Raw genomic sequence first — 23,653 nt, 5'->3', positions numbered from 1 at the left:
GGTTCTATGGAGAACAGAACCAATGAGGGGTAGATATATATATATAGATACAGATATATCCTATTATATACATGCATACACACATACATGCATGTATGTACCCATAAATGCACACATATATATATAGTATATATAGTGTGTGGGTATATATATGTGTATGTGTGTGTGTGTGTGTATATATATATATATGTGTATATATATATATATATATAATTTGAATTGATGAGACAATCTGGAAATCACACAGAATGTAACATTATTCTGATATATCAATACCATGATAATTAGACGAAAAAACCAAGAAATTGCTAGCAAGTTGGAGACATGGCAAGACAACTTCTCCTGAGGTTGGAGGATAAACACTACAAAGATGCAAGGAAACATTTAAATCAGAATCATTTTTAGTTCCAGTGACATAGAAGAGGAATCAGAAAGCAATGGCTTGCTATTTTGCATTTTCATATGAATTTTAGAATGACTTACCTATGTTCACCAGATACACACGCACACACACACACACACACACACACACACACACTCATGGGGGGGTAGCTTTTGAGTGGCATTGGGATGAATTTATAGATTAATTTGGGGAAACTGACATTTTTCCAATATTAAAACTTTCAATCTATGAACATGGTATATTCCTTCCCTTTTTGGAACTGTAATATTTTTTCAGTGTTATATTGTAGTTTTGACTATAGATATACATTTTTTTTAGATTTATTTCTAGCTGCTTTATATGTCTTGATATGATAAATTACCTTATGAAATTCCATTTCCTGGTGGATGAAGATGGCAGAGGAGTAAGATGTCATGTTAATCTTCTCCCACAAACACATAAAAAAAAAAACAACACATCTACATGTAAAACTCACAGGGACATCTACTGAATGCTGGCAAAAGAAGTTAAACCTCCAAAAAGGGCAAGAAACCCTTGACATAACTGAGTAGAACAAAGAAAAGAGAGAGAGAGACAAAAGGAATCAGGATGGGGCTAGCATTCCTGAGAGGGACTGTGAAAGGGAAAAGGAACCCATATCCTGGGAACCCAACTAACTGACAGAGAGATCAGCCAGACAGAGGGACCTCAAAGTCACAGAAGCTGGACTGAGGAGGGCAAAGTAGAGTGAGAACCACACAGATCTTCTGCACCATGGCCCTGGACACCACAGCCTGAGATGTTCTTGCGGGGGCTGGAAACTGAGACTTAGGTTCCGGAGGTCAGTTCCTGGGAGAGGGTTGGCTGTGTGGGAACAGCCTGAGAGACTAAGATGCAGTTATATATGTATGAATTTATGGGTTGGGGAGCAGTGTGCTATGGGCTGAAGACTGGAATGCTACAGCAAATGGAACCCAGGAGAAGGTCTGGGCCTGCAGGGGAAGCAAGGAACCACTGTTGGGGAGGGTGAGAGGAGGAGAGGTGGACCACCATAGGAATCTCCCTGCACACATGCACAAAGGCTCTCAGAGGGTGGGGCACCTCTGGTGCAGGCTACAAGTGGCAAGAAACCACTAGCTCAGGCTACAGGAGTCTGGGTGCTGCTTGTGCAGGCTACAGGTGGCCAGGTACCTCTTGTGTGGGCTAAGGGCAGTGAGGGGCTAAGTGCATCACAGTGCCTCTTGCATAATCTATAGACAGCAGGGATGGACCATGGTGGTCCTGTCAGAGGCCAGAGGGAGGTATGGCCTGATACCACTGGGGGCCTGTGAGTGGGCTCCACCTGTGGCCCCAGTCACCTCAGGGGTTGGCCCAAAAAATGGGGCACTGCAACCAAACACCACACGTTGTTGCTCTAACCCCCATGGGAACATACCTGCCCTGCAGCTGCCACTATGAATGCTCTGGAAAGCATGCAGACACTCGATCAGTTTCCCTTCCCAAGACCCTACAAATAGGAGCACCTCATGCAGCACCTCCAGTGGGACAGGGCCTTCTTGCATGGTCTGCAGGTGGCAGGGGCAAACCACCACAGTTATCACTGACCAGACATAGGCATGGCTCACTACCCCTAGGGGTCCCTGAACAGTCAGCACTTGTGACTCCAGTCACCTCAGAGGAGGGCATTGCAATTGAACACTGCTGTTGTTGCTCTCGCCCCCCTGGGAACCCATACACCCTGCTGCTGCCACTCCCAAGTGCTCTGGGCACCTTGTAAATCTCCATAAATCTATTACCACTTCCCAGGGCCCTGCAACTAGGAGTAGCCTGCATCACATTCCTAAGGGGCCTTGCTGCTGTTAAGAGCCCAGCAACCAGGCACTGACTATCAGCCCTATGCTTTGCCTGCTTCTCCCTGGAAACACATTCAGCATGCTGTGGACAACAGCCTGCTCACACTGAAGATACAGCTGATATTCAAACTTCCATGCTAAAAAAAACAGTAACCCCACACAAAATACAAAGTGGTGCTCTTGCATAGAAGGAGCCCTCCAAGACTACAGTACTTGGTTTCCCTAAACTCACAGAAAAAGAAAAACATAAGCAATATGAAGGAGCTCAGGAACCATTTCCAGTTAAAAGAACAGGAGAATTCACCTGAAGCAGCAAACAATGTAACAGACCTCTGCAGCCTGATATACACTGAATTCAAATGGGAGGTAGTGAAAATGCTGAAGGTATTAAGGCTGAATATCAAAGAATTAAGACTGAATATGAACATTAACAGAGATTCCCTCATAAAAGGCCTAGAAAATATAAGGAAGAACCAAGAAAAATTTAAAAATTCATTTGCAGAGATACAAACTGAGCTAAAGGCAGTAAAAACCAGAATGAATAATGCAGAGGAACAAATTAGTGACATGGAAATAGAATAATGGAAAACACCCAAACAGGACAGCAGACAGAAAACCAAATGAAAAAACATGAAAGCAATATAAGAGATCCATGGGATAGTATAAAAGAGGACAATCTATGCATAACAGGAATTCCAGAAGTAGAAGAAAAGCAAAGGGGGTTGAAAATGTATTTCAAGAAATCATATCTGAAATCTAAAGGATACTGATATCAAGATACAGGAAGCACAGAGGGCCCCAAACAAGCTGAACCCAAATAGGCCCATACCAAGACATATTATAACAAAAGTGGCAAAAGTTAAAGAGAGGATTCTAAAGGCAGAAAGAGAAAAGAAAAGCATTAATGAAAAGGGAACCCCCATAAGGTTATCAGCTGATTTCTGTACAGAAACACTACAGGCCAGGAGGGAGTAGCAAGATATACTTAAAGTGCTGAAAGGAAAAAAATTGTAGAATAGAATACTCTATCCAGCAAGGATGTCTTTTAGAATAGAAGGGGAAATAAAGAATTTCTCCAATACAAAAAAGCTAAAAGAGTACAGAAATACTAAATCCATTCTAAAAGAAACACTGAAAAGGCTCCTCTAAAAAAAAGTAAGAAGAAATCACAGATGTGGAGAAAAGACTTGTGGTTGCCTGGGGGAAGGGGGAGGGAGTGGGAGGAATTGGTAGCTTGGGGGTCAATGGATGCAACTATTGCTCATGGAATGGATTTATAGTGAGATCCTGCTGTATAGCACTGAAAACTATGTCTAGATACTTAAGACATAGCATGACAACAGGAGAAAAAATTATGTGTACATGTATGTGTAACTGGGTCCTCATGCTGTACAGTGGGAAAAAAGTGTGTTGGGGAAATAACAATAAAAAATAAATTTAAAATAAAAATAAAAAACATGATTTAAGTAGTCACCCATGGATGCACATTCAGTACACATATGATTTAGGACAGGGGATTAAAGAAGAGAGACATGCCCAGACTGAGGATGAGAGCACCCCATAAGCTAAGGAGGATGAACCTCTCATTTGGTGCCCAGATGAGGCAAGAAACTCTATTGAACTAGATTGAACATCCTGGTTAGATTTCACCTGCTGGTTATGTTGGCCAATGCTGATTTCCATCCAAGACACTGCAACGATAAACCCTGGTGATATAAAAACTGAATTTGCTCTGATAAGGTATGAGTGTCCTATGACTTCACTACCTAAAATACTTCCGTCTCCATGCCCCAGTCACCTTCATCCTCTTATATTTCTTTCTTTTGTTAACAAACGTATCCCAACCTGATATTCTATTCCATATTTGTTTGTTGATGACCTAGCTCCCAAAGTACAACATGAACTCCACAAAAGCAAAGATTCCTCTGTGCTATGCTATGTTCTCAGCAGGGACACAGAGCTTTCTCAGAATAGGAACTAAAAATCTTGAATCAGAGAGATCCACCCCTGACGGTCCCTAAAGGAAAATGCCTCTCTGTCTCTCCAGGTCTCATCCCACATGATGCCCATGGATTTGGGAAGGAAGGACCACATCAAGCACCAGGAGGCTGACAAGCTTTCCCTGCCCAGCTGCTCTTTGTGACTAAATCAAGGAAACAAAGACTTGCTGGGTTCTCATGGTTTGGGTTGTGGAATTGGAGCATGTTTTGTAACAAAACTTCTTGTGTATAACTAGACCCATGTCAATGGAAAGAGTCAACCAAACCAGCAGTGTCTCTGAGTTCATCCTCCTGGGACTCTCCTCTCGGCCCGAGGACCAGAAGCCACTCTTTACCCTCTTCCTCACCATATACCTGGTCACCATCACAGGAAACCTGCTCATCATCCTGGCCATCCGCTCGGACCCCCAGCTCCAGACTCCCATGTATTTCTTCCTGACTTCCCAGTCTTTCACTGACATTTGCTTCACAACAACCATTGTCCCCAGGATGCTGGTGAATTTCTTGTCCCATAAGACCATCTCCTATGCTGTGTGACTGACTCAGAAGTATTTTCTATATGCCTTAGGAAACACTGACAGTTGCTTCTAGCAGTCAAGGCCTTTGACCGCTATGTGGCCATCTGTGATCCCTTCCACTATCATGAGTCACCACCGCTGTGTCCTGATGGTGGCCCTCTCCTGCTCATTGTCTCACCTCCACTCACTGCTACACACACTTCTGCTGAATCAACTCACCTTTTGTGACTCAAACATTATTCATCACTTTCTCTGTGACTTCAGCCCTCTAGTGAAATTGTCCTGTTCACCCACATCTGTCAATGAAATTGTAATGATGATAGAAGGATCTGTTTTTCTGGGGACCCCCTTTCTATGCATTGCTTTCTCTTATATACGAATCCTTACTGCAGTTCTCAAAATTCCCTCAGCTGCTGGCAAACACAAAGCCTTCTCCACTTGTGGTTCTCATGTCACTGTGGTGACACTCTTTTATGGAAGCATCTTCTATGTCTATTTACAGCCTGTGTCCTCCTACACTGTCAGGGACCACATGGCAACAATTGTCTACACAGTTTTAACCTCCACATTAAATCCTTTTATTTACAGCCTGAGAAACAAAGACCTGAAACAGGGCCTGAGGAAGCTGGTGGGCAGCAGGAAACTCCAGGCAGCATCCCCTTGATTAACACACGATGGAGTGTTCTCTACTGGAATCAGTTTTCTATAGGTTCTTTGCTAACAATCAAATTTTGGAGGTTGCCACATGTGAAACAAGGCTGTTGTGGGTACTTGCTTCCATGTCTGAGGGCCCATCTATTTGCTGTGCTTCTGCTTAGACCATGATACACTCCCTCACCATTCCTCCTCTTTCCTAGGAGAGTCATCACTTGCTCATCTTCCAGATACTGCTTTAATACTTTTCCCAAAGACATTTCCTGAACAAATTTCTTTCTTTTGTGAAGACCTATCCTCCAATATCCCTCACATTTCAGTACACTACTGAAAATAATTATTGAAGTTTTAGTTGTTGCATGTCTTTGCAAACATTTGAGAGGGGGAAGAGGAGAAGGAGTATATTTTAGTTAATTTTTAATTAAGTGATTTTTATAATTCCTCATTTTTCTTTATAAAATATTTTCCTTGGGAATTTCCTGGTGGCTTAGCAGGTTAGGGATCCATTGTTATCACTGTTGTGGCTATGGTTTTGACTTACATTCAATCCCTGGCCCAGGAAACTCTGCAAGCCACAAGCATGACAAAAATAATTTTTTTCATGTTTGAAAATTGTTTTCACTTTTCCTCTTAGCTTTATCTTCCTCCCTTATTATATTGCTATGGCTTTATTCTTTTTCAATTTCTTCATTTTTAACTGTACGATTAAAAATTGCTAATGACCAGAAGGGACAAGAGCTAAGAAGTAATCCATCCCATAGTGGACATGTTGAAATCTTTCTTCCTGCAATCTATCCCTGAAGCTACATGATTAAAATATCACTTAACACTATTCTAAACACTCCAACTCTTAAAAGAGTCTAAGTTGGAGAAATATTATCATACACGTACATTGAGTATTGAGAACTTATTTTAATCAATCCGAGGTTTTTAATTTTTTGTTTTTATATTTTTACTTTTTAAGGCCCCACCTACAGCATATGGATTTCCCAGGCTAGGAGTAGAATCATAGCTGTGGCAACTGCAGTCCTACACCACAGCCACAGCAATGCAGGATCCAAACCACCTCTGTGACCTACACCACAGCTCACAGCAAAGCTGGATTCCCAACCCACTGAACCAGGCCAGGGATTGCATCTGCATCTTCATGGATACTAGTCAGACTCATGTCCATGGCGCCACAATGGGAAATCCACAGCTTTATAACAAATAAAAATTGGCAAAAAAATCCTGTAATCCTACCAAAATGAAATAAAGAAATTAATTATGATTAAATACAAAGAACATAACAAAATGAAGCAGGCTGAAAAATCAAATAGACCTTCTTTAAAAAATTCATTAAATAGAAAAATAAGATGTAGAACAAAGTATAAAAGTATGAGGATTAATTTTTAGATTTAATGAATATTTTGCTGTATTGTTACTGGGAAGGAAAGGAAGGACGGAGGGACAAAGAGGGAGAGAATTTCCACTTCTTTACACATGTTTGGAATGTCTAAATATGCTCAAATAATATTTATAGCTCATGGAATTTAAAACTACTAGCAGGATCTCCTTGTAAATCTATTCTAAGTTGTGTCTGATAAGCCCAAGCTCTTGATCCCTCCCACTCCCTCCCCCTCCCATCAGGCAGCCACAAGTCTCTTCTCCAAGTCCATGATTTTCTTTTCTGAGGAGATGTTCATTTGTGCTGGATATTAGATTCCAGTTATAAGTGATATCATATGGTATTTGTCTTTGTCTTTCTGGCTCATTTCACTCAGTATGAGATTCTCTAGTTCCATCCATGTTGCTGCAAATGGCATGATGTCATTATTTTTTATGGCTGAGTAGTATTCCATTGTGTATATATATACAACACTTCTTCCTAATCCAATCATCTGTTGATGGACATTTGGATTGTTTCCATGTCCTGGCTATTGTGAATAGTGCTGCAATGAACATGTGGGTGCATGTGTCTCTTTTAAGGAGAGTTTTGTCCAGATAGATGCCCAAGAGTGGGATTGTGGGGTCATATGGAATTTCTATGTATAGATTTCCAAGGTATCTCCAAACTGTTCTCCATAGTGGCTGTACCAGTTTCCATTCCCACCAACAGTGCAGGAGGGTTCCCTTTTCTCCACACCCCCTCCAGCACTTGTTATTTGTGGATTTATGAATGATGGCCATTCTGACTGGTGTGAGGTGATATCTCATGGTAGTTTTGATTTGCATTTCTCTTATAATCAGCAAGGTTGAGCATTTTTTCATGCTGAATAGCATTGAGAATTTTGTCTAGATACTCATGTTGCAACAGAAGAAAGGGTGGGGGAAAAAATGTAATTGTAATGTATACATGTAAGGATAACCTGACCCCCTTGCTGTACAGTGGGAAAATAAATTATTAAAAATAAAAAAAAATAAAACTACTAGCAGATGTCCAGTTTTCCCAGCACCATTTATTGAAGGGACTGTCTTTTAACCATTGTATATTCTTGCCTCCTTTGTCATAGATTAGTTTACTATAGGTGTGTGGATTTAATCCTGGGCTTTCTATCCTGTTCCACCAATCTACATTTCTGTCTTTGTGCCCGTACTATATGGTTTTGATGACTGTAGCTTTGTAGTATACTCTGAAGCCTGGGAGCCCGATTCCTCCAGCTCCATTTTTCTTTCTCAGGATGGCTTTGGCTATGCTGGGTCTTTTGTGTTTAAAACACAAAATGTGCTCAAAACATTGCCTGGCATTTCATAAGTCTACAGAAACACTGGTTACTTTCCCATTATTGTTTACAGACTCATCAGCTCCATCTGCTGACACAGGCAGACACCATTTATTTCATGAGCACTGTAGTTAGTGACAACTCCATTGGTTCAAATAAAAATACAGGAATCCTTGACTCCTATCTTTATATATATAGATACCTTTAAAAAAAAACTAATAGCATGGTGCCCACTTACACATACATGCATACATTCTTTTTTCTCACATTATCATGCTCCATCCTAAGTGACTAGACATAGTTCTCAATGTTACACAGCAGGATCTCACTGCTAATACATTCCAAAGGCAATAGTCTGCATCTCTTAACCCCAAGCACCCCATATATCCCACTCCTTCCCCCTCCCCCTTGGCAACCACAAGTCTGTTCTCCAAGACCATGATTTTCTTTTTTGTGGAAAGGTTCATTTGTGCTGTATATTAGATTCCAGTTATAAGTGATATCATATGGTATTTCTCATTCTCTTTCTGACTTGCTTCACTCAGTATGACAGTCTCTAGTTCCATCCATGTTGCAGCAAATGGCATAATTTTGTTCTTTTTAATGGCTGAGTAGTACTCCATTATGTATATATAACACTTCCTAATCCAATCATCTATCAGTGGACATTTGTGTTGTTCCCATGTCTTGGCTCTTGTGAATAGTGCTGCAATGAACATGAGAGTGCATGTGGCTTTTTCAAGGAAAGTTTTATCTACATACATGCCCAAGAGTGGGGTTGCTGGGTCACATGGTAGCTCTAAGCATCGTTTTCTAAGTTACCTACATAAGGTTTTCCACAGTGGTTGTAACAGCTCAAATTCCCACCGACAGTGCCGGAGGATTCCCTTTCCTGCACATACACACTCCAGCATTTGTTATTTGTGGACTTATGAATGATGGCCATTCTGACTGGTGTGAGGTGGTACCTCAGGGTAGTTTCAATTTGTGTTTCTCTAATAATCAGGGATGTTGAGCATTGTTTCATGTGCTTGTTGGCCCTCTGCACATCTTCCTTGGAGAAATGTCTCTTCAGGACTATTGCCCATTTCTCAATTGGGTTGTTGCCTATTTTGCTGTTGAGTTGTATAAGTTGCTTGTATATTGTAGCGATTAAGCCCTTGTTAGTTGCAGCCTTTGAAACTGTTTTCTCCCATTCTGTAAGTTGTCTTTTTGTGTTCTTTTTGGTTTCCTCTGATGTGCAAAAGCTTGTCAGTTTGATGAGGTCCCATTGGTTTATTTTTGCTCTTATTTCTGATGCTCGGGAGACTGACCTGAGAAACCATGTGTAAGGTTGATGCCAGAGAATGTTTTGCCTACGGTCTCTTCCAGGAGTTTGATAGTGCCTTGTCTTATATTTAAGTCTTTCAGCCATTTTGAGATAATTTTGTGCATGGTGTGAGGGTGTGTTCTAGTTTCATTGATTTGCATGTAGCTGTCCAGGTTTCCCAGCAATACTTGCCGAAAAGACTGTTTCTCATTTTACATTCTTGCTTCCTTTGTCAAAGATTAATGGACCATAGGTGTCTGTGTTTATTTCTGGGTTCTCTATTCTGTTCCAATGGTCTGTATGTCTGTTTTCGTACCAGTAACATATTTTTTTGATTACTCTGGCTTTGTAATATTGCCTGAAGTCTGATTGAGTTATGCCTCCTGCTTGGTTTTTGTTCCACCAGATTGCTTTGGCAATTCAGGGAGTATTGTGGTTCCATATAAAATTTTGGATTGTTTGTTCTAGTTCTGTGAAAAGTGTCATGGGTAATTTGATAGGGATTGCAATTCTTCTGTAGAGTGCTTTGGGTATTATATCCATTTTTACAGTATTAATTTTTCCAACCCAGGAGCATGGAATATCGTTCCATTTCTTTACATCTTCTTTAATTTCCTTGATTACTGTTTTATAGTTCTTGGCATATAAGTCCTTTACCTCCTTGGTCAGCTGTATTCCAAGGTATTTGATTTTGGGGGGTGCAATTTTAAAAGGTATTGTATTTTTGTATTCCTTTTCTAATGTTTCATTGTTAGTATACAGAAATGCGACTGATTTCTGAATGTTAATCTTATATCCTGCTACTTTGCTGAATTTGTTGATCAGTTCAAGTCATTTCTGGGTTGAATCCTTAGGGTTTTCTGTGTATAGTATCATGTCTGCATACAGTGATCATTTTATCTCTTCTCTTCCTATTTGGATGCCTTTTTTTCCTTTTGTTTGTCTAATTGCTGTGGCTAGGACTTCCAGTACTATGTTGTATAGCAGTGGTGAGGGTGGGCATCCCTGTCTTGTTCCAGATTAGAGTGGGAAGGCTTTTAGTTTTTCTCCATTGAGTATTATATTTGCTGTAGGTTTGTCATAAATGGCCTTGATTATATTAAGGAATGTTCCCTCTCCACCCACTTTGGTGAGAGTTTTTATTATAAATGGATGTTGGAGTTTGTCAAATGCTTTTTCTGCATCTATTGAGGTAATCATGAGGTTTTTCACTTTCCTTTTGTTAATGCAGTGTATGACGTTGATTGATTTGCATAGGTTGAACCATCCTGTGAGCATAGGATGAATCCCACCTGGTCGGGGTGTACAAACTTTTTGATATGTTTTTGGACTTGGTTGGCTAAAATTCTTTTGGGAAGTTTTGTGTCTATATTCATTAAAGATATTGGATAATAGTTTTCTTATTGGTGTTATCTATGTCTGGTTTTGGAATTAGAGTGATGGTGGCATCATAGAATGTCTTGGGAGTGTTCCTTCTTTAAACTTTTGAAAAAGTTTAAGGAGGATGGATATAAATTCCTCTTTGTATGTGTGATAGAATTCCCATGTGAAGGCATCTGGTCCTGGATTTTTATTTGTAGGGAGTTTTGATGATGCATTCAATTTCATTTCTAGTGATCAGTCTGTTCAGTTGATCTATTTCTGCTTGATTCAGTTTTGGCAGGCTATAAGTCTCTAGAAAAAGATCCGTTTCTTCTAGGTTGTCAAATTTGTTGGCATGTAACTGTTGATAGTATTTTCTTATGGTTTTTTGTATTTCTGTAGTATCCTTTGTAACTTCTCCTTTTTCATTTCTTATTTTGGTTCTTTGGGTTTTTTCTCTCCTCTTCTTGGTGAGTCTACCCGGAGGTTTGTCATTTTTGTTTACCTTTTCAAAGAACCATCTCTTGGTTTGATTGATTTCTTCCATTTTTTTAATCTCTATTTTATTGATTTCCTCTTTGATCTTTATGATTTCCTTCCTTGTATTTACTTTAGGTTTTCCTTTTCTTCTTTTCCTAGTTCATTTAGGTGGTGGGTTAGATTGTCGATTTGAGATTTTTCTTCTTTTTGAGGAAGGCCTGTTTTGCTATGATCTTCCTTCTGAGCACAGCTTTTGCAGTATCCCATAGATTTTGAGTGGTTGTGTCTTCATTATCATTTGCCTCAAGGTATTTTTTAATTTCCTTCTTGATTTCCTCATGGACCCATTGGTTTTTTTAGTAGCATGTTGTTTAGTCCTCATGTAGTCAGTTTTTTCTCACTTCTTTTCCTGTGGCTGATTTCTAGTTTCATGCCATTGTGGTCAGAGAAGATACTTGAAATAATTTCTATACTCTTAAATTTGTTGAGGTTAGCTTTGTGCCCCAGTATGTGATTGATTCTTGAGAATGTTCCATGTGCACTTGAGAAGAATGTGTATTCTTATATTTTTGGATGTAGTGTCCTGCAGATATCAATTAAGTCTAATTTTTCTATTGTTTCCTTTAGGATCTCTGTTGCTTTATTGGTTTTTCTGTCTAGAAGATCTGTTCATTATGTCAGTGGGGTGTTAAACTCTCCTCCTATGACTGTATTCCCATCAATTTCTTCTTTCATGTCTATTAGTATTTGTTGTAGGTATCTGGGTGCTCCTATATTAGGGGCATATATGTTGACATTTGTAATATCCTCTTCTTGAATGAAATCTTTAACTATTAAATAGTGTTCTTCATTGTCTTTCTTTATGGCCTTCATTTTAAAGTCATTTTGTCTGATATCAATATTGCAACTCCTGCTTTCCTGCCATGCCCATTGGCATGAAATATCTTTTCCCATCCCCTTACTTTCAGTCTATATATGTCCTTTGCCCTAAGGTGAGTCTCTTGTACACAGCAGATTGAAGGTTTTTGCTTTTTCATCCAATCTGCCACTCTGTGTCTTTTGCTGGGAGCATTCAGTCCATTGACATTTAAGGTGATTATTGATAGATATGTATTTATTGCCATTTTAAACCTTGTTGTCCAGTTGATTATATGTTTCTCTTTTATTCTTTTCTTTTTTTGGTTGGATGATTTCCATTTATTTTATGCTTGAGTACTTTTATTTGCAGTTTTTGTGAATGTAATGTTCAGTTTTGATTTGTGGTGCCCTGTTTTTTAAGTTGTCACCCCATTCCTATATCTGCTTACATTTGCCTGAGAGTCATATAGGCTCAAACACATCATTTTTTAAAAAGGAGAATCTATTTATTTCCTTTCTTCCCTTGCCCTCATTGTATGACTTAGATGGGGGCTTTGTTGTTGTTGTTGCTGTTTTAACATCTTGTTTAAAGCTGTATGCTGGCTTATTTAAGTGATTTGTTTCCAATTGTGGTTTCCTCCATCCTAGATCTCCCTCTTTTTTTTGATTTAGAGAAGCCCTTTCAGTATTTCTTTTACAATGGGTTTCATATTGCTGTGCTCTTTTAGCTTTTGGTTATTGGGGAAATTCTTTATTTCCCCTTCTATTTTAAAAGATATTCTTGCATGGTAGAGTATTCTAGGTTGCATTTTTTTTTTCTTTCAGAGCTTTAAATATCTCTTGCTACTCCCCCCTGGCCTGTAGAATTTCCGTTAAAGAAATCAGCTTATAGCCTTATCATTAATGCTTTGCTTTTCTCTTGCTGCCTTTAGAATCCTCTCTTTATTTTTAACTTTTGCCATTTTTATTATACTATGTCTTGGTGTGGGCCTGTTTGGTTTCAATTTGTTTGGGGCCCTCTGTGCTGCCTGTATCTTGATATCAGTATCCTTTATATTTGGAAAGTTTTCAGCCATAATTTCTTCAAATATATTTTCAATCCCCTTTTCTTTTTCTTTTCCTTCTGGAATTCCTATTATGCATAGAGTGGCCCACTATGTATTATTCCATAGGTCTCTTATATTGCTTTCATGTTTTTTCATTTGGTTTTCTGTATGTTGTCTCGTTTGGGTGGTTTCCATTATTCTATCTTCCACATCACTAATTCATTCCTCTGCATTATTCATTCTGGTTTTTATTGCCTTTAGCTCAGTTTGCATCTTTGCAAATGAATTTTCTAGTTTTTCCTGGCTCCTCCTTATATTTTCTGGGTCCTTTCTGAGGGAATCTGCATTATTGTTCATATGTTCTCTTAATGTCTTCCATATTTTCACTATCTCCCTTTTGAACTCAAAGTCTGTCAGACTGAAGAGGTCTGTTTCATTTTTGACTGCTTTGGAGGAGTTCTGTTGTTGCTTTAACTGGGAATGATTTCTGAGCTTCTTCACCTTGCTTGTGTTTTTTTTTTTTTTTTCTGTGACTTTGGGGATGCCAAACTAGTTTTGTAAGGCTATTTCTATGCAAGAGTACCCCTTTGTATTGTGGGAGGGTTACTATTTATTTTTGGTGTGGGAGTTTGAATCTTTGGTGTCTTTCTCTTTGGTGTAAGCAGTCTGTTATCCCGGGATGCTCAGTGTGTTTTCAGGAAGAAGGGGGAAATGTTTAGGGCCAGCATTCAGTGCCTGTTCTTTGGGCTCTCAACAGAAGCAAAGACCTGCAGGAAGGTGGCACAGGTCATTCCTATTTGCAGAGCCTTGGGAAGTGGTAATGACCTCTAGAAGGATCTGCAAGGTGACCAGAGAATTTTCTGTAGCATGTTGTGTCAGTTCCCAGAGGGGTGAGAGAAACAACACCTTGTGTTTGATTGCAATGTCCCCCTCTGAGGTGATTGGAACTGCAGGTGGTGCCTGTTCAGGGACCCCTAGTGGGAGGGGGCCATGATTGTCTCCAGCTTCAGTGATTACTGCCATTGTTTGCTTCCACCATCTGTAGACAATGCATGAGGTGATCCATCTTACTTAGCCCACATAGGAGGTTCTGCTCAGGCTGCCTAGTTGTAGGATCCTGGAAGTGACAGAGATCTGTCATATGGGTACTGCCTTGACCATTCAGCAGTGGCAGCAGCAGGGCCGGTGTGTTCCCAAGGGTGCAAGAGACAAATAGTTGATTCAGTCACAATGTCTTCCTCTGTGAATCCCTTGAGGTGAATGGGGTTGTAAGTGGTGCCTATTCACTGACCCCTAGTGGTGTCAGGTCACTGCCACCTCTGGAGCTAGAGATAACTGTAGCAGTTTGCCTCCACCATCTGTAAATCATGCAAGTACCTGCTCCTGCTTAGCACCCACAGGATGTGCTAACAAGGTGCTCTTAGTTGCAGGTTCCTAGGAAGGGACAGTGATCAAGCACGTGGGCACTTCCCACAACATTTTGCAGTTGCAGCTGCAGGGCGGATGTGCACCCAAGGGAGCAAGAGCACCATCAGGTGGTGTTCCCTTGTAGTGTCCTTCTCTGTGATGCCTTCTGAAGTGGATGGGGCTGCAAGTGATTTTTCTTCAGATATCCCCAGCTGTGGTAGGCCACGCCCACCTCTGGAGTCAGGGATAATTGTGGTGATTTGCTCCTGCTGCCTCCAGGTTTGATCCACCATGGGCTAGCAAGCGGCTTCCCACTGCTGGAGACACCAGATCTACAGTGGGCTAGCAAGCCACTTCTGGTCAAGAGGGGCTGCACCTGAGATGCACAGTCTAGGGTGGAGCAGTGCACGGCTTCCCAAGGGGCCAACAAGCACGTGAAAAAGTGCTCAACATCATTGATTATTGGAGAACTGCAAATCAAAACTATGAGGTACCACCTCACACCAGGCAGAATGGCCATCACTAATAAGACCACAAATAGCGAATGCTGGAGGAGGTATAGAGAAAGAGGAACCTTCCTGCACTGTTGGTGGGAATGTAAGCTGGTACAACCACTATGGAGGACAGTATGGAGATACCTTAGAAAACTAAATGTAGAACTACCATAGGATCCAGCAGTCCACTCTTGAGCATCTATCCAGACAAAACTTTCCTTGAAAAAGACACATGCACCTGTATGTTCACTGCAGCACTATTCACAAGAGCCAAGATGTGGAAACAACCCAAATGTTCATCGAGAGATGATTGGATTAGGAAGATATGGTGTATATACACAATGGAATCCTACTCAGTCAGCCATAAAAAAAAATACCATTTTTTAGCAACATGGATAGAACTAGAGACTCTCATACTGAGTGAAGTCAGAAAGAGAAAGACAAATACCATATCATATAACATATGTGGAATCTAATATATGGCACAAAGGAACTTTTCTACAATAAAATCCATGGACTTGGAGAATAGACTTGTGGTTGCCAAGCGGGAGGGGGAGGGAGTGGGATGGGTTGGGAATTTGGGGTTAACAGAGGCAAACTATTGCCTTTGGATAAGCAATGAGATCCTGCTGTATGGCACTGGGAACTATATCTAATCACTTATGATGGAGCATGATAATGCAAGAAAAAGAATGTGTGTGTGTATACATGAGTGACTGGGTCACCTTGCTGTACAGTAGAAAACTGACAGAACACTCTAAAACAGATATAATGGAAAAAGTAAAAATCACTTAAAACATAAAATAAAATAAAATATAAAATAAAATTATATTTCCTACTCGTTTCTAGAAAATAAAATAACAGATTTTTACTACTATGTATACAATGACATAGCTAAATTCAATAATTAAGTCTAGTACTTTGACTACAGATTATTTTTGGATTTCCTAGGCACATATTCTTATCATTTGAAAAAAAAAAGAAAGAAAAAGTTATTTATTCCCTCTCCTCCCTTCAAAAAAAAGAAAGAACACTATGGTTGCATAGACTATTCCCTATAATCAGCTGAGAGGAGGGAAAAGCCTGAGTATGGTTTGTAAGTGCATGACACATTGGACAATGACTGTACAGTACCTCATCAATGCTTGCCTTGTAAGATAGTCCCTGGCTTTAAGGTCTCTTTAGGGATGGCCTTGGCTGAAGGAACCTCCTTCACCAAAAACCATGCTTCCTTCCATGGACAGTGTACATCCAATGACCAACATGGACATGTAAAAAACCACCTCCTTTGACATTTTGGCTTCAAAGCTCCCAGTAGGGTCAACTGAGACTTCCCATGGGACTTCATCACAACCCAACGTCCCCTCTACCCAAATCTTCCTTCTTCTTTCCACAGATGTTAATCTCAAGAGCACTCCCTAGTGAATACCCTGTGTGCTAATTTCCATCTTATAGACAGCTTCTTAGAGAACCCACTCCTTAATCCAAACACACACAAACACACACACAGACACACACAATGTTCTATGACCCTTGATCATCCATCACTGAGGAAACTAAAATGTGTCCTGAAGATTTTATGGTAAGTTTAAAAAGCTCCAAAAATAGTTTCAATCTTCATAGGAAGACCTCAGGAGTCCCCTGGCCCCTTGAGGGCAGCTGCACTCAATTTTGCTGCCCATTGTGATTTCTGTACCTAGAGAGACCACAGAGAAAACTCTCTTAAGGGGGGCAGATCAGGATAAGCACACTATAGATCCCTCATCAGCAGGAACCCAGAGGAGGCTCAGAGAGCTGAGCTCAGCCCCATGAGAAGAGGACAGGTTTCCCCAACCAAGAGACTTCCTGCCACAGTGAGTCTGGGAATCTCTGCCTTCTCAATGGGAGGCAGAGAAAAACAGGAAAATGCTGAGAGGCAGAGGTTGATAAAGAGACATGGATGTGAGACAGTGTGGAGAAAGTGTTTCACCACTTTAGAGTCTATAGCAAGCTGTGCTTTCTTCCTTCCTCTCAATTACCATCATCACCACTGGCCAGAAGGTCAAAAGGATCATCTTTGATGTGTGAACTTAGGCAATTTGGTACAGGATGGAGAACAGACTTTTTTCCAAATGGGAAAGCAGAGAAGATATCTGGACATGGAAAGTGAACATCAGTAATCCAGCTACACACTGGACCATCTACCTTAGTCAGGTACATATTTCACCCTCAAAATTTGGTTTTTGAGTTTTACTTAGTTCCAAAAATCACATGGACACTGCATATTAGAGCTCAACCTAACATTTAAGTCTCGCTTGACCCCTAGTCTGGTAATTTGCATATGCAATGGGTATGGGCTTTAAAAGACCAAAAAATAAAAAATAAATTAAAAATAAAACACTGTGTGAGCATGAGGATATTTGAATCAATGTTTATGGTTGCAAAGTCTTAGCGGGAATATGGTATTAAGGAATTAGAGGGAAAATGAATAAAAAGAAACTTGAAAAATAAAATAAAGATTTGTATGGACCGATAGTATAATTTGGTGTTCACTAAGGAAAAAGAGCTTTCAAATAAATGTGTCTGAAAATAAAACAAGCCCATGACAGTTTGTTGACCTAAGTCCATTATTCCTTTGACATCCCTATTGGTTATGCTATTTTATTTCTGGATTAAAATATGGTACATTTACAATGTTGTGCCAATTTCCCCTGATGATTATTTTATCAAGCCCCTTTCTTGGGCAAGAATGGTCAGATGTAAGTCTCAGCATGCCATCAGTAAAAATTCCTTTTGATATAAAGAAAACAAGAAAGCCACCTTAGCTGAAATAATCCCCATCCAACTTCTGTCAATATCTACCCCTTGTAAGGCTTTACTTCTCTTTATAAATGTAGAAGTACATGATAGATAGATAGATGATAGATAGATAGATAGATAGATAGATAGATAGATAGATAGATAGATAGCTTGCTCACTTGTTCCATTAGAATGCAAGATTCAAAAAAAGGCCTTTGTATGTCACATTCACAATTGTATCACCACTCCCAGAAGAATATTTCTCACAGACTGGGTGCTTAATAAAAAATCATTTCTAAGATTTAGTATTAAACTGAATCAGGAAGGTTCAATTCTGCTCCTAAAACAAAAAATTTTCCCCTAAGTTCATACTATCAGTATAAGAAGCTTGGGACATCTTCAAGGTGGGAAGGAAGGGCAGCCTTAGGGACAGCAAAGCTCACAAGTTGCCCCTGTGTTAGCAAGTCATGACCCTATGGGTGGAAAATAAAGGTAGGAAGAAGCACAAACTTGTTAGATTGTGTGTAGTTGTAGGTATGAAAGAAAGATGTGTGATAAATTGTACGACCTTGTCTATTTTTCCTGGCTCCATGACCATGGAAAGAGTCAAGCAAACCAGCAATGTCTCCGATTTCATCCTCCTGGGACTCTCCTCCTGGTCTGAGGACCAGAAGCCACTCTTTATCCTTTTCCTCACCATGTACCTGGTCACCATCACAGGGAACCTGCTCATCATCCTGGCCATCCGCTCAAACGCCCAGCTCCACACCCCCATGTATTTCTTCCTCAGTTTCCCGTCTTTCATTGACATTTGCTTCTCAACAACCATTGTCACCAGGATGCTGGTGAACATCCTATCAGAGAAGAAGACCATCTCCTATGCTGTGTGTCTGACTGACAGTATTTTATGTATGGTTTGGGCAACACTGACAGCTGCCTTCTGGCAGTCATGGCCTTTGACCACTACATGGCCATCTGTAACCCCTTGCACTATGTCACCACCAAGAGCCACCACATCTGTGTCCTCTTGGTGGCCTTCTCTTACTCATTTTCTACCCTCCACTTACTGCTACACACACTTCTGCTGAATTGTCTCACTTTCTGTGACTACAATGTCATCCACCACTTCCTCTGTGACATCAACCCTCTGCTGAAATGGTCCTGCTCCTCCACACACATTTGTCAATGATGTTGCAATAAAGACAGAAGGACTGGTGGTTTTGGTGACCCTCTTCCTAGGCATTGCTTTCTCTTATATATGAATCCTCATCACTGTTATCAGGACTCCCTCAGCTGCTGGCAAACACAAAGCCTTCTCCACCTGTGGTTCCCATTTTACCGTGGTGATCCTATTTTATGGAAGCATCTTTTACATCTATTTAAAGCCCTTGTCAAGCTACACTGTTGGTGACCACATGGAAACAACTGTCAAAACAGTTCTGTCCTCCATGCTAAATGCTTTCATCTGCAGTCTGAGAAACAAAGACATGAAGAGAGGCCTGGGGAAGCTGATAAGCAGGAGGAAATCCTAGTCAGAATATCAGCAGGCATGTTCCTAAGCATCACTATGCTTTCAGACCCCGTTTCTACTAGCTCCTGATACACACAATAAACTCTTGTAAGTCAGCAGGTATATAACTCACATGTGTCATGAAACTTGAGTTGTATTCACATCTTTACATATGCAACTATTGACCAATGAGAACTTTTTCTTTTTTTTTTTTTCCTAGATTGGCACCCACAGCATTTGGAGGTTCCCAGGCTACAGGGCAAATGGGCCCTGTAACTGCCAGCCTACACCACAGCCACAGCAACACTGGATCTGAGCCACATCTATGACCTACATCACAGCTCTTGGCAATGCTGGATCCTTAACCTACTGAGCGAGGCCAGGGATTGAACCTGCATCCTTGTGGATACTAGTCAGATGTGTTTCCAGAGAGCCACAACAGGAACTCCTGGAAGAGAAAATCTTGATCATAACACTTTCCCCCAGATTGGGCATGGCCTTGGACTTATGACTATATCCCTTGAGTCGGTCTGCATGAGGTCCAGGAATTTTCATTTCTACTAAATCCTCAGGTGATGCTGACATGCTGATTTAGAAAGGATACTGGAGAGTCACTAGCCTACCAGGTATTAAGACACATTATAGACCTATGGTAATTAAAACTATGTGGTTTTGGTGTTGGGCTAAACAAAAAGGATAACTGCCATAAGACAGAGAACCCAGAAACATACCCACACATTGTTATACTCTTGACTTATGAATGAGGCACTGAAGAGCATCTTTTCAGGAATGGAGCTAAAACAGTTGGAAAATACAATTGGATTCCTGACATACACCATATGCAAATATTAACTCCTGATGTATAACAAACTGACACGTGAAAAACCAAAAGCCATTGGTTTTTAGGAAATAATATAGAAGAATATCTTTGTTACTTTTAGATAGGAAAATATTTCTTATAAAAAGAAACAGACAGAAAGCAGTAAACATAAAAGAAAATAGTACATTGGACTGCATTAAAATTAAATATTTTGTTTATCAAAAGATATCATAAAAGAAAAAAGACTGGCAGCCATGCTGTGGCAGCCTGGGACAGCCTGGCCACAGATGGAGTGGCCTCAAGGACACACAGCTGGTTTCAAGATCCATCGGAAAGTTCTGTTGCACCCCTACCCTCAAGAGGTGAGGTCTGGCATGTCCAGCAGGCAGAGGGTGCAGACAAGGTGCTGTAGCTTCTAGCAGCCCCTCTGGGATGGGCTTCAGGTCCTCATCACAGCAGCAGGCCAGCACAGTCACACTGCAAGCTGCAGAGACAGTCAGGGAATTTCTCTGCTGGAACAGGGCATTTTCTAGCTGCTGCCCACATGCTGTCCTACAGAGGCACCACGATGCCTGCTCACAGGCCTGTCTGCCTCTGCCAAGGCCAGCTGAGCTGGCAAGAAAGGGGTGGGTGAGCATAGAGTGGGGAGGGAGGGCCCAGGAGCCATCTCCCAGCCCAGGTAATTCTTCCTAATGGTCCTGCCTGTGGTCCAGGGATGGACAAAAAGAAAAGCTGCGACAAAGGCCACTGGCTTCACTTTCTGGAGAGGCTGTTTCATTGAGTTAAGGGGAAAATCATTCAAAAGAATAGCAGGGAGTTCCTGCTGTGGCTTAGTGGGTTAAGAATCATCCAACCACAGTGGCTCAGGTTCTATCCCCAGCCTGGGCAATTCCATAAGGCATGGCTGTGGCCATAAAAGTTTTTAAAAAGCAAAAGGAAAAAAAGACAAGTAACAGAATGGCAAAAGATATTTGAAATTCACAAAGCCAACAAAACACTCAGATTCAGAGAACATAAAGATCCCTAGAAATAAATAAGAAAGAAAAAAAAAAAACAGATAAAGCCAGTGGGGGGAATGTAAGGAACTCAGAAAAAGAACTGAATAAACATTTCACAAAATAGAAAGAAATCCAAATGATTAATAATCATATAGAAAGATGCTCAGCTTTGTTAATAATCAGAGACATTCAAATTAAGTCATAATGGAAAGCCACTCTTGATCCAGAAATAGGCAAATGTTAGGATTCAGAGGATAAATATCAAGGGTTAGAGAAAATGTAGAGCCACAGCAAATTATGCTACTAGTGGGAATATAAATTAGTGCTGTTGATTTGGAAAACAATTGTTATTAAATAGTACAGGTAAAGATACATGTACTCCATAAATAGCACTCCTAGGTATACACTCCAGACAAACACATGTACCTGTGCAACAAGAGATAGGTATAAAAACATGACAACAGGGGTTAAACTTATGGAGCCTCATAACCTGGAAAAACCTAAGCTGTCATCTATGGTAGAATGGGTAAATTCATCTTACAAAGCATGATATATTCACACCATATAGAGAAGGAGAGTGTGGCTTACAGCCACCAGTGTTCAGATCTTGGAAGCCCACATTTTTCCTTGCAGCTGCACCCAAGCAGAGATCCCAACCAATGACCCTACCATCTGCAGTGCCTGACCAGGGAGGCACATGGACAATTCTGCCAGATTAAGGTCACCATCCAAGGAGCATTATCAGTACTGGAGCCTGTTCTAGCCAAGCTGTAAAGCAAATATGAAGCCGTGCATAAGGCTGAACATGACTTGGAGCTATGCTGGACCAGGAAACCTGGCCAAAGAACAGGAGCAGCTGTTTAGCCTATGCAAGAGCTGTGCTTGTACAGGAAGCCAAAAGACCAGTCCTGCCCAAGTGTTAAGTACAGGGATCCTGCACAGCCTTGGATCCAAGCCTGAAGCCCTCCCCTGAAGCAGAGCCTAGCCTATGGCCTTGTACCATTGCTGGACACAGCCTGTGGCCTCAACCAAATGGGGAGTCCAGCCAGTGACCCAGACCAATCATAGAGCAGACCCTGTGGCCACCCAACAAGGGAGCCCACACAACAACCATGCCTGCCCCACAGTCATTAGCCCTGTCCAGCTGCAGGATACAGCCAGCAGCCCCTCCCAACAAAAAAAAGCCTTGTCAGAGCTCTTTCCCAACAGCAGAGTAAGCCAGTGGCCTACCTGCTCATGAAGCCCATTCTGCCACCCTGTCCTGCTTTGAGAATCAGTCCGCTTCCTGGACTAACTGCAAAAAGCAGCCTGAGAACTTATACCATCATGAAATCCTGGCTGTGGCCTTGCCTGAACTTAAGAGTCCAGACAAAGGGAACATCTAATCAGGGATCACAGCCGGATGATACTCGACCTGGCCAGGAGGGACTATGAGGCCAAGCCCATAGCCCTACTGAATCAAAGTGTCCAACCAGTGGCACCACCTTGCTTGGGATCACAGCCAGTAACCTGACCCAGAGGTGAATGCAGAGCCCAGCTAGTAGCTGCACCTGTCCACAGAGCAGTCAGCAATCCCAACCTGGGTTAAGTATCTGGCCTTGCCACGAGCTGTGGTGTAGGTCACAGACATGGCTCAGATTTCTTGTTGCTGTGGTTGTAGCATAGGCCAGCAGCTGTAGCTCCAATTAGACCCCTAGCCTGGGAAACTCCATATGCCATGGGAGAGGCCCTAAAAAGAGAAAAGATCCTTAAAAACCTAAGATTTTAAATAGCCACAGCAATCCTGAGAAAGAACAAAGCTGGAAACATCACACTTCCTGATTCCAAAATATACTATAATGCTATAGTAATCAAAATATGTGGTATCTATATAAAAAGAGAAACACAGACCAATGAAAAGATTTAAGAGCTCAGAAATAAACCCATACAAGGAGTTTCTGTCATGGCTCAGCGGTTAATGGATCAGACTAGGAACCATGAGGTTGCAGGTTTGATTCCTGGCCTTGCTCAATGGGTCAAGGATCCAGCATTGCTGTGAGCTATGGTATAGTTCTCAGACACAGCTTAGAACCTGTGTTGCTGTCGCTGGGGTTTAGGCTGGTGGCTACAGCTCCAATTAGACCCCTAGCTTGGGAACCTCCATATGCCACAGGTGCAGCCCTAGAAAAGACAAAAAAAAAAAAAAACCCATACACATATAGTCAACTAATATTTGATGCAGAAGCAAAGAATTCTCAGTGGAGAAAAATAGTCTCTTCAGTAAACTGTACTGAGAAAACTGGATATCACAAGTAAAACAATGAAACTGGACCCCTATCTTACACAACTCATAAAAATTAGGACAAATATAAAACCAGAAATCACAAAACTCTAAGAGGAAAAACTTCCTTGGCATTGATCTTAGCAATGACTTTTATGAATATGACACCCAGGCACAAACAACAAAAGCAAAACAAACAAACTTTTCAGGGTCATACCCATA

General features: G+C 41.0%; 1 protein-coding gene and 2 pseudogenes across 1 annotated transcript in view; 2 read left to right on the top strand and 1 right to left on the bottom strand.

Moving 5' to 3' along the window:
• Positions 1-23,653, bottom strand: part of LOC146407197 (olfactory receptor 1J4-like) — a 66,926-nt gene that overhangs the window by 10,147 nt on the left and 33,126 nt on the right. The gene's annotated exons all lie outside the window — the stretch shown is intronic.
• LOC146407198 (olfactory receptor 1L8-like) lies at positions 4,476-5,417 on the top strand (annotated as a pseudogene).
• On the top strand, positions 18,440-19,375 carry LOC100518108 (olfactory receptor 1L8-like; annotated as a pseudogene).

Source organism: Sus scrofa, chromosome 1, assembly GCF_054392235.1.
Source record: "Sus scrofa isolate SSC_HxYL_T2T_F1_AM1 chromosome 1, Sscrofa_HxYL_maternal_Yorkshire_Landrace_v2.0, whole genome shotgun sequence".
Lineage (NCBI taxonomy): Eukaryota > Metazoa > Chordata > Mammalia > Artiodactyla > Suidae > Sus > Sus scrofa.
This window is presented reverse-complemented; position numbering and strand designations above follow the sequence as displayed.